Below are 15111 nucleotides of genomic sequence, written 5' to 3'. Positions count from 1 at the left end.
GCTGACTAGTTTCGACGTGGTGTCCGTCATTGTCCGAAGCCTAGTGAGGTCCTGCGCTATCTTCTAGTTTCCTGTTGTGGTGGGTTGTGTTCATGATTGTGTCGAAAAGGGTGTGTGTTTTTAAATTCAGTTGAATGTTCAGGATGTGCTGTGAGTGTATTTTTGTATATTTGCAAATTTCATATTGTTCTAGATAACGAGAAACTAGAAGATAGTGCTGGACCTCACTATGGACAATGCCGGACCCCACGTCGAAACAAGTCAGCCAGGTAATTTTTATAATACTTTTAAAGAAAAAAGTTATAAAGTTAATTAGGTACTATACAGGGACATCATTTTATTTTTACTTCAATTTTATTGTACCTGAGTTTTTTATGTATTTCACTCCCACCACTTCTACTAATGAAGTTCAACCGTCCTCCACACAGATCCAAGACCGCATATACAGTCATAGTAGCCTTACCGTCACAGTACGTTCCAAAAATATGTTCTCGTTTTCCAATGACGAAAGAGCTTTCAATATTGCATCATTTTCGACAGGTACTGTCGTCCATTTTCCTACGTCGCATTCCGGTTTTCCCCACCAGCTTCTATTCGCCTCTCTGTAAAAGCTAGTGGCTGGGCTGTCTTAGCTCTTTTCTGAGAACATTAATTTCTGTTAGGAATTGGACATCTACGTAATATTACACCCTTACAACTGTTTAAAATAACTTAAATAAAAGGGCCTCGTTAAGTCATTAACTATCACGTGATTTCCCTCCTTTCTACGACTCTGCAACATAACCACTTGGACGAACAGTAGATAGCATGTCTGAGTAATTTTATCTTTTCGGATCGAGCAGAAGTGAAGATTGAATTTACAGTACGTAAGGCACTCTTTTACAGAGTAGGTACAGAATTATTTCAACATGAGTTACTAGTACGAAGGACGAAACTGGTAATTGGAATTACACACATTAGAACTAAAGCCTGTATCGAAATGAACGGCCACCATTTTCAAAAATGTGTTTAAATATCCATATTATGATTATTTTTCAATTTAACTTCATTCTCTATAGTGTATGCTAATGTGCTATAGACAGTATAATATACACTGCATAATGAATACGTCCGTATGGACAACTCAGTTCGTGAGTAAAAACACTCATTGTTAATACTCTACTGTATTCTGATTAAACAAAAACCTAATGAAAATTATCAAACTCAAAATCGTGATATTTCCTAGTTTTGTAAATGGATGAACTACTTTTCTTCCCTCCTATACCTAGTAAAGTGATTTGTTTGTATATTACGCCATCGAATTCCAGTAGTGGAAGGGGTTGGAAACCATTGATCCAAAGGTATAGCCAGGTTAATATCAGAAATGTTAGTAAAAATAAAATGATGTCCCTGTACAAGTGTTAAAAGAGTGTACCAAACAATTAAGCATCAAAGTACAGGGACATCATTTTATTTTTACTTCAATTTTTATTGTACCTGAGTGTTTTAATGTACTTCACTCCCACCCCCTCTACTACGTAGTAAACTTCCACCCGTCCTCCACACAGAACCAAGGCCGCATTATGCAAAGTCGTCTTACAGTCATAGTAAACAGTACTGAGTGAATGAGTATAGTACGTTCCAGAAATATGATCGCATTTTCCAATGAAGAAGGATCATTCGTTATTGAATCATATTTTCGCACAGGTACTGTGTCCGTTTGGGCACGTCGCATCTCGGTTTCCCCCATGCTTTTCTGCCGGCCGCTTTGTAAAGGCTAATGGCTGGGCTGTCTTATCTCTTTTCTAAAAATATTTGCTGTTAGAAATTGGACATCTAATTGGTGTTATATGATACAACTGTTTAAAATAATTTAAATAAAAGGGCCTTGTTACGTAAGTCACGTGATTTTCCCCCTTTTTACGACCCTGCGACATAACCACTTAGACGGACAATAGATAAAATGTCGGAGTAAATTTATCTTGCGGATCGGGCAGATGTGAAGATTAAATTTACAATACTTAAGGTACTCTGTTATAAGATGACCTCCCATGTTCCCTGATTTGAGTGCTTAATTTATTTTGTGATTACTGCAAAACAGTTGTGTTTTTGCTAAAACTCCTATAACAATAGAAGAATTAATGAATTACATTCAAGAAACAATACATTCAGTTTCACAAGATATGCTTAAAAACATTTTCGATAATATTCAACTGAAACCTGTGTCGAAATGAACGGCCACAATTTTTAACAATTTGTTTAAACATCCAGATTCTTATTATTTTTCAATTTAAATGCACTCTCTATATTGTACACTAATGTGCTGTAGACAGTGTACTATACACTGCATAATGAATACGTCCGCCTTGATAGTTCAGTTAGTGAGAAAAACACTTATTGTTAATACTGTACTGTATTTTTTACTAAATAAAAATCTGACGAAAATTATCAAACTCAAAATCGTATTATGTATTTCCTAGTTTACGTAGCCTAAATGGATCCACTAATTTTCTTCCCTCCTATATCTAATAAAGTGATTTGTTTGTATTTTACACTAGTATCATCGAAGTCCACCCCTGCGGCAGTTGAGTGATCATACCTCCGGCCTGTCACGCAGGCGGCTCAGATTCGAGTCCCGGTCGAGTCTGGGATTTTTCATCTGAATAATCCATAGTGACACTTGTGGCGGACAAGGTTGCAGTTGGGGTTTTTCTCGGGGTTCTCCAGTTTTTCCCCATATTAAGTATTTACATCATTCCGTCACCATTTCTCCATTTCGTCATCATTCCATAGCATTCCCCGATCGCCGTCTGGCGACGCACGGAGGGAGCTACCCTGGAGACGAGTGGGGTTGCCTGCTCGACACCTAGGTACGCAGCGAACCTTAGTGTAATCAGACGGTGTGGGTTTGGGAATGTGTCTAGCTTGAGGGTTAGCGCAATAGACCTTAATAGGTCACAGTGCTGGACCTCTCTCCCGTAAATTCAATTCAGTCATCGAAGTTCGGTCGTGGAAGGAGGTAACAAACAGTGTTTCCGGTTCTCAACCGTAATCCAAAGGTATAGCCAGGTTAAATATTACAAATGTTAGTAAAAACAAAATGATATTCCGGTACATGTTTCATGTAAGTATTGAATATGAATGACCAAATTTTTCCGTAACAATAATTTCGAGACAGGACTGTAGAATGACAGATGAATATATTTACTGGAAAACGAAGCCAGTTACTCAGTTTCGAGGTCATTGAAAATGTGTTCGTATTTCTGACCTTGATAACGTTGCAATGTCATGTTTTCTCTGTATTGGGTACAGTGAGACAGTAAAATACTACCTATAGGATGAAGCAGTGTGTTAACTATGTGTGAAGAAAAATGTGTCCCCCATTCGTACATTTATTGTTTAATAGTAAGGGGATATTTGTAAACAATTGCAACAAAGAAATCATAGGTTATACGGTGACAGCATATATTTATAACATGTTTCATGATATTTTTACGTTACGCAGAGGATCTGACGTGTTTGCTTTGCTTTAGGTGCAACAAGTTACCAAAGCGGATGACTATTTTAATGATGCATGACGGAACAACACTCGATGAAGCAGTTAGCTTCTGGTTGGCTGCTCCTTCGACACGGTGCGCGCACATTTGTGAGTTCGCGCCGCGCGGGTCGCATGTAGATTTCGATTTTGGGAAACGAATCGTTCAATGTCATCCATATCCATTCAGAAACAGAACAACTCATTCTTTGAATTGCAGTCACTAATAGACATTGTGATGTTATGAAATATGACGGCTTATTGAATTATTTACACTTTCTTAATGTGTATGTAATTTAATAGCACTTCTGATTCTTCCTAATATTTTAGACAATATAGATCAATAAGAGGCTTAATCCCTTACTACCACCATATTATATATACAGGGTGTCTCAGACGGAATATAAAATACTTCAGGATAATGTAGTTTAGGTTAACCTACATCAATTTAACCTGATATACCTATGTCCGAAGTCTAATGGTTGGGGAGAAATTAAAGGACGAAATACTGCACTTGACTTGTTGCTCCTGATTTTTGAACGCGACAGCATCTGGGCATAGCAATGCCTGCACAACACACACAACTGAATACACGTTCACTTTACGTTTAATTCGTGTATTATTCACATAGTGAATATGCAGATATTCTTTTTATTTATGGATTTTGTTATAGCAATGCATTGGCTGCTGTTGAATACAGACGACGTTTTCCCAATCGAAGGGTTCCATCTAGATGTGTGTTTTCCCGTGCTTACCGGATGTTATCTGAAACTGGTAAGCTGCCAAGTGTTTCATTGAGGTCGGTACTGGCACCTGATTTGAGTTTACAATTCATGGAAATTGTCTAGTGTAATTATTTCATTTTCTTACTGAGTTGTACTTAATTAAGAAATAAACTTATTGCAACAACACAAGGTGCAGCATATTCAATAATGAATTATATCACAATGTTCTAAATCTAAAACGTACAAATACTGTACGTCTGTAATGCCTTTCTCCATTTAAAAGCTCGCCCAGCAATAACTTCCTAACCATTACATTTCGGACATAGATATAAATGATGTGGGTTAACCAAAACTATATTACCCTTAAATATTTTACATTCCTCCTGAAACACTATATAATCATGTAATCACCATGATATACTTTCCTGTCTTCAGTCTTCACTTGTCTGTAGATTTTGAACTTAGAAGTAGTGGAATTCTCTGGTCATGTGGTATACTCGTCGAGGTCACCGCTTCAGGAAATATAGAGCAAACCTAAAATAGAACAATAGACCCTGTTTGTGTGAAACAGAAATGTCTTCTTCTACTACCGGGAATCGAGCCTGTCTTTCCTGGACTTGCAAGCATTAGACGCTCCAGCTACCACAGATAACTTGATTCTTAGATGATGAAGGATGGATAGAACAGAGAAAAATTCTGTCCGGCACCGGGACCCGAACCCGGGTTTTTAGCTCTACGTGCTGACACTTTATCTATTAAGTCACACAGGTTTCAAGTTCCGATCCCGGATCGAATTCCCTCACTTTAAGTTCTATCTCCCAGTTTTCCCTTTGGTGGCCTACTCTCATATGCTGTGTCACAGAATATGTGGCAGTGGCACAATGTCCAACACACTATGTATAGAGGTGCACTCATTACGAGTGACTACATAAGTGGCCGGGATCCGACGGGATGAGCGCCGTCTTGAATCACTAAATGATTACTTTTTTTACTTTGTTATTTAACGACGCTGTATCAACTACGAGGTAATAGCGAGAATTGGTAATAGCGAGATGATATTTGGCGAGATGAGGCCGAGGATTCGTCATAGATTGCCTGACATTTGCCTTACGGTTGGGGAAAACCTCTGAAAAAACCCAACCAGATAATCAGCCCAAGCGGACAAGCGGCTTAACCGACCGAGCTACGTCGGTGACTAATGATTACTTAACCATATCATATTATTATGATGTACCGAAGTACATATATTTCCGTGCAGGAATTCTGCTTTATCATATAATGAAAGATAGATAGAACAGAGAAAAATTCTTTCCGGCACTGGGACTCGAATCTGGGTTTTTAGCTCTACGTACTGATGCTTTATCCACTAAGCCACACCGGATTTCAGTTCTGAATTGTGGTTTTCTATTAACGTACCTACAGTGACGTATATATTATGCAAATTTGACTTTCAGCTATAGTTACCTAGTCCAGATAACGGTCAGCGCGTCTGGCCGCGAAACCAGATGGCCCGGGTTCGAATCCCGGTCGGGGCAAGTTACCTGGTTGAGGTTTTTCCGGGGTTTTCCCTCAACCCTATACGAGCAAATGCTGAGTACCTTTCGGTGCTGGACGGCGGACTCATTTCACCGGCATTATCACCTTCATTTCTTTCAGAAGCTAAATAACCTAGATGTTGATACAGCGTCGTAAAATAACCCAATAAAATAAAAAAAGTATTTTCCTATGAAGCAGACTTGAATTCAAGCCACAAAGAGTTTGTGTGCACTCAAAGTTGGGTTTCTGGCGCCTTGTCAGCCTACTTGAGTTGTATGGATATAAAGGGAAAAATCGGGACGATGTCTGGTATAGTTCCTGGGCAGCTCAGTCGGTAGAGCATTCATACGCTAAGCGAAAGGTGCAGGGATCGATACCCGGCCTCGGAACAGTTTTTCCCTTGAAATTAATCATGTCTGCTTCACAGTGAGCTATACCTGAAAGCCAGATTTGCATGATTAAGTAGTGTTCGTAAAAGCTAGTATACAAATTAGGGAAATTTTAGACGATAGGAAGCACTTCAATATAAGGAAACAATAAAAGTGGTGAGGTGTTCACTAGATAGAAGGGAATGTTTTCAAGGTGAGATGTTAGAGAGCAAATTGAGGGTATGTATTATAGTAATAGGAGTAGTGAAGGTAAAATAAGATGACTGCACACGTCGATGGAAGTTTATGTGTGTTATTGTAATTAGAAGGTGATGGGTAGTACGAATACAGAGATGTGGTGGCGACCCATTACTAAGAGCTGTAGAAATAAATATCAATATCAGTATCAATAATAGGTTATTTTAATAACGCTGTATAACTACAAGTTTATCGTTTGTGACATTGGCAATAGCAGAATGATATTTAGCGAAATAAGTCCGAGGATTCGCCAAGATGTTACCTGATATTTGCACTACTGGTAGAGAAACTGTAAGGAAAATAACCCAGAGAAGTAATAATCGGTTCAAGCGGGATTCGAATACACTCCCGAGCCCAGCCTTGAATTGCGACTCGCGTTCGTTACTCTGAGACTAGACTGGTGGCTTCATAAATGTTAAGAAAGTATTTAACATTTTGCACATCAATTCGTTTTGTTTGTTCACCGTTCAGCAAGTAAACTTCATCCAGTTGCATTTATTTATTCCAATTTCTTAATGCCACTTAAAGGCATACGTATACTCAGAATTAAATCATACCCCTAGTACACTTGAAGTCCACTTACTGCAAATAACACTAACAACTGGCCACTTTAAAGTACTCTGAGCAGACTAGCAGTTTTGTAGTAGTGGTTCGGTATAAATGTAAATTAGAACCGTGCGGAATCAATTTAATCAAAGTCCGTCTGTAACCTCTCGTTTCTCTCTCCATATTGTGGACGTACGCAAAGAGGGAAGATTTACAGGACTTAAAATTTTGAAACTAATAAAATAACACATGAAGAAGGAAATGTATCTAGTTAAGGGCTCTTTCCTTCTTGCTATCAACCCTTAACGAACGTTGGGGAATTCCGTACACCACCCTCATTTAGAGTATGTAACTGCCAGTTTGCAATATAACCGGGGCTTTACTTGACGTATCTCACAACAGAGTTCAGCAGAAGCGAACAATGTGAAATGAACGTTTCAAATTAAGTTTATAACGGTTGTAAAGGTTAAGTAATTGAGCACACAATGAAGCTTAAAACCCTGAAAGTGTCACTTAAGAGACGTTCTAAATGCTATCTTCTTTATTTATCTCGACGATTGTAATTCGCGGGAAATTGCTCTGTTAAATAACTGAAAACAGCGTTCTCCTGTGAGTGGAAAAAACTACCTCAGAGTTAGAGTGAGAATAGTTATTTTTGGTGTCCGGAGTTAGCGCGCGTGTATTTGGAGTCTTTTTTATTGTGGCTCATTTCCGGCTGGAAGCAATGTATTTTTAAGCGGAAATAGTCATAACTGGGGTTTAATCGTATGAGAAAGTAAAAACTTTTGGCCCCATGTACAGAGAAGGTATTTGAGTGCTAGGTAAAGTCTGGCATCTATATTCTGTTGTCCTCCAGAATATTAAGTTCCAGTTCCATGCAATGAAAATTATCATTTCAATTTACTCATATTTTCGAAGTTACAATGTGCAGTGTTTCTGTTTACATTCGTCATTCCTTTCCGTTTAAGTCTCGTGGCCTATTTTGGTCTCAGTCAGTCGTTTATTCGATAATCCCAACTAATTTTCCATTCGTTCATTCATTCATTCATTCATTCATTCATTCATTCATACATTCATTCATTCATTCACTCATTCGTGTTCTACCCAAGGGCAGGTCTTTCACTGCAAACCCAGCTTTCTCTATACGTTCCTATTTTCTGCCTTCCTCTTTGTCTCCTCATATGATTCACATATCTTAATGTCGTCTATCATCTGATATCTTCTACTGCCTCGAAGTCTTCTCCCGTTCACCATTTCCTCCAGTACATCCTTCAGTAGGCAGTTTCTTTTCAACCAGTGATCCAGCCAATTCCTTTTCCTCTTTCTGATCAGTTTCAGCATCATTCTTTCCTCACCCACTCTTTCCAACATAGCTTCGTTTTTTATTCTGTATGTCCACTTCACACGCTCCATCCTTCTCAATATCCACATTTCAAATGCTTCTAGTCGCTTCTCTTCACTTCGTCGTAATGTATATGTTTTTGCTGCATACAATGCCATACTCCATACAAAGAACTTCACTAGTGTCTTTCTTAGTTTTTTCTCCAGAGGTCCGCAGAAGATGCTCCTTTTTTACGTCCGGAATCTTTTCCCGAGCAAAGACTGATCATGCCATGTTTGCGGTTTTTCTTGGGAAAGGTAAATGCGGTAACTTCCCGTTGCTTTCTGCACACTACTCTCCCTTTCGCATCTTCAAAGATCCTAGGGGGGCCCAGCGTGGAGGTGAGGAGAGTACATTAGACCCTCCGGACTTCATCGAAATTCACCGCAAGAGTTAAATATCAGTTCTATCAGGTTTTTTGACTCGGTTAGAGACCGGAAAATCCCAATTATCCTCTACCCCTCAATTTTCCATTTAAATTAGTAATTCAAGAGCTGTTTCGGTATCCTACCATTATCCATTGTATTTATATGCTATAACCAATCCGATCTGTACTCCTGAGTAAATTAAAAAAATTGGTTTCCTAGATATCAAATTTCCTTTTATGATCCAAAAGTGTATACCTAGCTGTTTTTGTCACTTGTCGCATTTCTGCAGTTGTAAGTCCATGCTGATCCTATTTCTTTACTCGTATAGCTCATACTAACAATAGTCTTGTCAAAGTTTTGTAAATTTTGAACCAAGCGTGCTTTTGCACTACGGAAGGTATAAAAACTGATTTAATGATTCTCTTTATAAATGTTTATGTTTTCATAGACCTACCCTTCTCTTCATTGTGCGATACTTCACATCCTAAATAATTAAAAGAATTAGTTTGTTGAAGAATTAAATTATTGGCATGAATTTTACATCTGATTTTGAGACTTGAATTAATTAAATTTTCCCAGTGCAAGTTACAGACCTGCCTGTCTCTAGATAGTCAAATAGTGGGGCTGCCACTTTATAGATATGCATTTCTAAAGCATTTCCTCTGTAAATGATAGAGTAGTTACATCGCTGTGACTGGGTTCCCATTGCGTCATTAGTAAGAAAAAAACAGGACATACCACATGAAAGTGGGAGTAGAAATTGGATAGCTCAGGTCTCTGGAGGCTTTAAATTCAATCTATAAGACATATATATGTCTCTCTGATATGGTTGATTGGTGTTCATAACCGAGCACTCGTCCCCATTGATTTATACCAATTTTAAATTTGTGCTTCTTTTACATGTATTCTTATTTACGTAGAAGACTTTCCATTGTTAACAATAGACTAATAGCGCATCTGATATAATTTCATCATTATCCACCTTTATTTATGACCAAAGAGGAGTTTCTCATGCAGTAAATCTACAGTAAGATTAATGAAGTTCTGGCGAAAATTGACGTTTGTCTTTGACTAAATCAATTGATAGATAAATTAATATACAGGGTGAAAAGTAATTAAACCGACAAACTTCGGGAGGTTGTATGGGACACCAAAATAAGCAGTTATATTGTGCTTTGAGGCACTATTTCACGAGGACACCAGATTTTAATGTAACAAAAACCATTGCCATGCTTTATTCCTCGAGTCTCTTATAAAACTTCCATACACCAAAATCACTGCAAAAGATGTTAAAAAACATTTACTCATCAAAATCACTGTAAAAATGTTAAATATACCTCCATTGACCTGTAGGCCTATACAAAGGTTACATTGGCGTGATATGGGTTGTCTGACGCGGTGAAAGACTGCTGCAGTAAATATCCGGGCCACCAGGTCATCTTCTGATTCAACTGAGGTTGCATAAACAAGATTACGCATCTGTTATCACACAAAAAAAAACGAGAAGGGTCAAATCAGGAGATCGGAAAGGACAAGGTACAGGACCGCCTATGCCAATCTACTTCCCTGCAAAATTGTGCAAGTAGTCACGCACACGATGTTAATTTGTAGAGTAGTCATGAACTGAATAACTCATACGTCCTCTGCCGGTTTAATAAAGCCTCTGAAGGAAATTTGATATTAGAGAAAACCGTTTGTTTTGGTGTCCCATACAACCTCACGGAGTTTGTCGGTTTAATTACTTTTAACTCTGTATATGGATCGTATGCGGAGACAAAGTAGAAAAGAAGGAAGATTGGAGAATGCTGGTTTTGCAGTGAAGGACTTGACCTTGGGCAGAGAACTACGAATGAGTGAGTGAATGGTAGAGTAAGAAGTCGAAAATAATAATTAATATATTTCTTGAAACTCGGGCTAAAAAAGAAATCCATTTTTCCTTTCAAGATCGTTTTTTCCTGTCTAAAACCAGTTTATTTATTATGTGAGTATATTATTTTGAATATTAACATTGTTAATAACAAAAAGAAAGGTATGATGTAAGCTATCTATACCCATTCTGTTCTAGGGAAATATTAAAATAGTGTGGAAATTAATCATGTTTTAAGATCCTTTCAAATACTTTGATAACACAGAAGATTCTGGAAGCTTTTCTTCAAAGTTTTTAAACATGATTGCTGCACTCGATGCTGCCAGTATTAATTTCTCATGTAGATTTGCTTTGTATTTTTATTCTTTTTAGGAGCGTAGATAGTGAAGGATGACACAATAAAAAAGACAATTTACACTGACCAGAAAGTGCATTTGTAATGGAGTAGGAAGGACAACACAGCGAGCGCAGTGAGTATCTGTTTGTTATCAAGAGGAAAATCCGATTTGCCTAATGGACTGGCTGTAGATGAACGCGCAAGTGTTAATTTCCTCAATCTACGGAACCGACCTGCATAAGGGAAGTGGCTACGAACAACAAGCTGACCTCAGCTAACGTCAGAATTCGTATTAATTTCCCGCAGATTGTCACAACATACAAGTATCTAAATAAACATGCTTTGTACTAATCCAACACACACTGTGAAATCAAACTTAATTCTCCCACACTCCTCTCAAATTAACGTTTATTTCAACAGCTAACAGACTCCCTAATCAAACCACGTTAAACTATATACTACTACACTGTTCCATGACGCTCGCAGTCTTCCTGATCTTCTTCAAATCTGTATTCTTTTACGGATAATATTAGACCTACGTTAATACTGGGTGTTCAGTTCAAAGTGTGTCATGGCTCGCTGTATGCCGTCATGTGGCTAGTCGATGAGCCTAGAGAATTCAATCTTCCTACACTTCCGCAGAGGTGTATTACATATGTGCCAGAGAAGTTTCCTAGCAAGTACGGCGTTCATTCAGAAGAGTACTTACCGATACGTACGGTAACGTCGGTAGTGGCAGGAATGTGAACTGTTTCGAAACATGTACTGAGGTGAGTTTTTTCTTACTGTCGGGATATGGAGAGAGGGTTAAGAAGATTATTTACGTGTTTGTTGACATTAATTTCGACGGTCAACATGGACACGGAGCATTTGATTTGTGTTGTGGAATGTTGCCGTACGCAACGGATGTTAAAAAATACCCTGCGTACGACTTGCCCGCGCAAAACACAGTTCGAAAGAGGTTATGGTAGCACACACACCGTACAGACCGCCATCTGTTGCTACGACGTTCAAGTTATACCGTACACGTTCTCAAGTTCAGATTGAACTCCTTGATTAATAGGCAACTTCTCTGACACAAAAGCTGAAACTCGCTTCAAATCGCTGACTCATCAACAGTGACGTTATGACACACTTTGAAATGAACACCCAGTAGAAGAAAAAAAGATTACACTAATGTCTTTCGACTTTGGACATATCCGATACTCAACATCGTGAACGAGTCCATTCCTAAGCACAAGGGAAGTCCTCATATATGCAGAGCGTACATTCTATCTTCCTCATCTCACTCAGACCGTATCGCAGCAATGCCTAGTTGCGCACGCGCCATTCAAGGACACGCATAGCCGGTTGTCTTGTTACTGTGTGCAGCATTGAGTTGAGTTTCAGTTTAGTTAACTCGGACGACTGAGCAAGGGTCTTACCCTGGTGATGGAACCTGCATCTAGTTCCGAAATATTGGAAATATCAAATTCCAGGACATGGTGAATTACTTAAAAGCCTAATTTCAACTCAGCATCAGTTAACAACAAATTCTGACCTCTGATGTCCAGTGATGTCCAGAAATGAACATACACGTATACGTACGAGGAGAAAATGTTCAGAGTTATCTAACAGTGTTCTCGCCATTTGATCGCTTTGCAATCTATGAATTCACAGCATTGCACTCGCTGCGCTACATGCACTTACAATATAAAATATACTTTACATATACTGGTACAACCAAATACACTATTCATCTTAGAACAAAAGTAGGACTACGTAATGGAAAAACAATCATGTAACTTAAATGCAACTTGCATTTCCTGTACAACTTTAAAGTGTTTCATAAAGTTACATCTGAACTGTTTAATTCGAAGCATGGATAATATGAACTAAAAAAATCACATCAGCAGCAATCAGTATTAAACAATAGTAATTCATATTCGATGTTAGATACGTTCTCTTTCTCTGTTAAAAACTTTCCTTTCCGCGTTCTTATATTTTCTCAGTTATTTTCTCTTAAATTTTAAACTTTAGGCAAGACGAAAGCATGGCGAGCTCTCTATCGCGTGGATACAGCAGGATTTCATATGTACCGAGTCATCATTTTGTTTTTACTGACATTTCTAATATTAACCTGGCTATACCTTTGGATTTACTGTTCAGAACCGGAAACACTGTTTGCTACCCTCTTCCACGACTGGAGTTCGATGTTACTGGCGAAAAATACAAACAAATCAGTTTACTAGGTATAGAAGGGAAGAAAAGTAATTCATATATTTACGTAAACTAGGAAATATCACGATTTTGAGTTTGATAATTTTCATTAAGTTTTTGTTTAATGTAAATACCTGTGGAGTAACGGTCAGTGCGTCAGGCCGCGAAACCAGGTGGCCTGGGCTCGATTCCCGGTCGGGGCAAGTTACCTGGTAGAGGTTTTTTCCGGGGTTTTCCCTCATCCCAATACGAGCAAATGCTGGGTAACTTTCGGTGCTGGACCCCGGACTTATTTCACCAGCATCATCACCTTCATTTCGTTCAGACGCTAAATAACCTGAGATGTTGATACAGCGTCGTAAAATAACCCAATAAATTAACAAATTAATATAAATACAGTACAGTATTAACAGTAAGTCATTTTACTCACTAACTGAGCTATCCATGAGGACGTATTCATTATGCAGTGTATATTATACTGTCTACAGCACATTAGCTTACAATATAGAGAGTGAATTTAAATTGAAAAATAATCATAATATTGATATTTAAACACATTTTTGAAAATGGTGACCGTTCATTTCGATACAGGCTTCAATTCTTTTGTGCATATTGTCCCACTATAGACTATTGTACCTAATTCCAATTTACAGTTTCTTCCTTCGTACCAGTAATTCATGTTGAAATAATTCTGTACCTACTCTGTAAAAGAGTACCTTATATACTGTAAATTAAATCTTCACTTCTGCCCGGTCCGAAAAGATAAAATTACTCAGGTATCGACTGTCCGTCCTAATGGTTATGTCGCAGGGTCGTAGAAAGGGGGGAAATCACATGACAATTGATTACTTAACGAGGCCCTTTTATTTAAGTTATTTTAAACAGTTGTATAATATTACGTAGACGTCCAATTCCTAACAGAAAATGTTTTCAGAAAAGAGCTAAGACAGCCCACCCACTAGCCTTTACAGAGAGGCGAGCAGAACCGGGTGGGGGAAACTGGGATGCGACGTAAGCAAACGGACGCACAGTACGATTCAATATTGAATGCTCTTTCTTCATTGGAAAACGCGACCATATTTCTGGAACGTACTATACCCACTAACTATGATCGTAAGGCGACTTGCGGTCTTGGTTCTGTATGGAGGACTGTTGGAAGTTCATTTGTAGAACGTGTTAGAGTGAAGTACATTAGGTACAACAAAAATTGAAGTAAAAATAAAACTATGTCCCTATACAACAAATGACCTTTCGTGCATTGAATGGATTTGGAAGCCACTCAACCATGCGTTCCAATCACTGTCGGAGCAGCATCTTAACACCGCAAGGAATACTCAGGCATAACGATCTTCTTTATGCAGTAGTTGCTGTTACAACAACAATTTAATTTATAGAAAAATATAGTTTGATTTGAATTTATTGGGTCTAAGAGAGAAAAGAACATAGCAGCAAACGTAAAAGTTGGTCAGCGTTTGAACATGTTCGAGAAAAAAAGTCCCAACGATTTAAAAGCAACAGGCATAAAAAGCTTGGTCCTTGCTGCAAATTATTCGTGCAGAACAAAAATGTTTACTCAACCAATTTCAAAGCCCAGGGTGATTGGGAATGTATATTCAAAGTTATTTAATTAACTGCAGTTAGAGTTTTTCTCCTTCTCTTTTATTGTTTAATGAATTAGTCAAAGTTTTATATCAGTAACGATTTTCTCCGAAGTTCTCCTTCACAGCTTCGACCACACGTACTGTATATTCTACAGACGAAATGTATAAATGATCAAGGATGGTAATGTAAAGAATATTATGATAATTATGATAACGATTCTGACAACGAATTGAGAAACGTTTAGGTTACATCAAATATATAAATACACGTTCCGGATCTTGGCTATGCCTTTGTCTTCAGATTAAAAGTGTGAATACTGAAAAGAAATATACTCGTTGTGACCGTTAAAATGCCTAAGGTACAAGGTTTTACTCAGTTGTAAGGCGAATGTCAGGTAATCACATAGTGAA

General features: G+C 38.1%; 1 protein-coding gene and 1 long non-coding RNA gene across 2 annotated transcripts in view; one reads left to right on the top strand and one right to left on the bottom strand.

The window, feature by feature from the left end:
• The window catches only part of LOC138705888 (prohormone-1-like), a 353158-nt gene that overhangs the window by 280587 nt on the left and 57460 nt on the right, over positions 1–15111 (bottom strand). The gene's annotated exons all lie outside the window — the stretch shown is intronic.
• Positions 191–15111, top strand: part of LOC138705889 (uncharacterized) — a 175664-nt gene continuing 160743 nt past the window's right edge. Inside the window, exon 1 of the long non-coding RNA XR_011333846.1 lies at positions 191–269. This is a non-coding gene — a long non-coding RNA (uncharacterized lncRNA). The remainder of the gene's footprint in view (positions 270–15111) is intronic.

This window comes from Periplaneta americana, chromosome 9, assembly GCF_040183065.1.
Source record: "Periplaneta americana isolate PAMFEO1 chromosome 9, P.americana_PAMFEO1_priV1, whole genome shotgun sequence".
Lineage (NCBI taxonomy): Eukaryota > Metazoa > Arthropoda > Insecta > Blattodea > Blattidae > Periplaneta > Periplaneta americana.
Note: the sequence above shows the minus strand (reverse complement) of the source record. Positions and strands in the feature narration are given on the sequence as shown.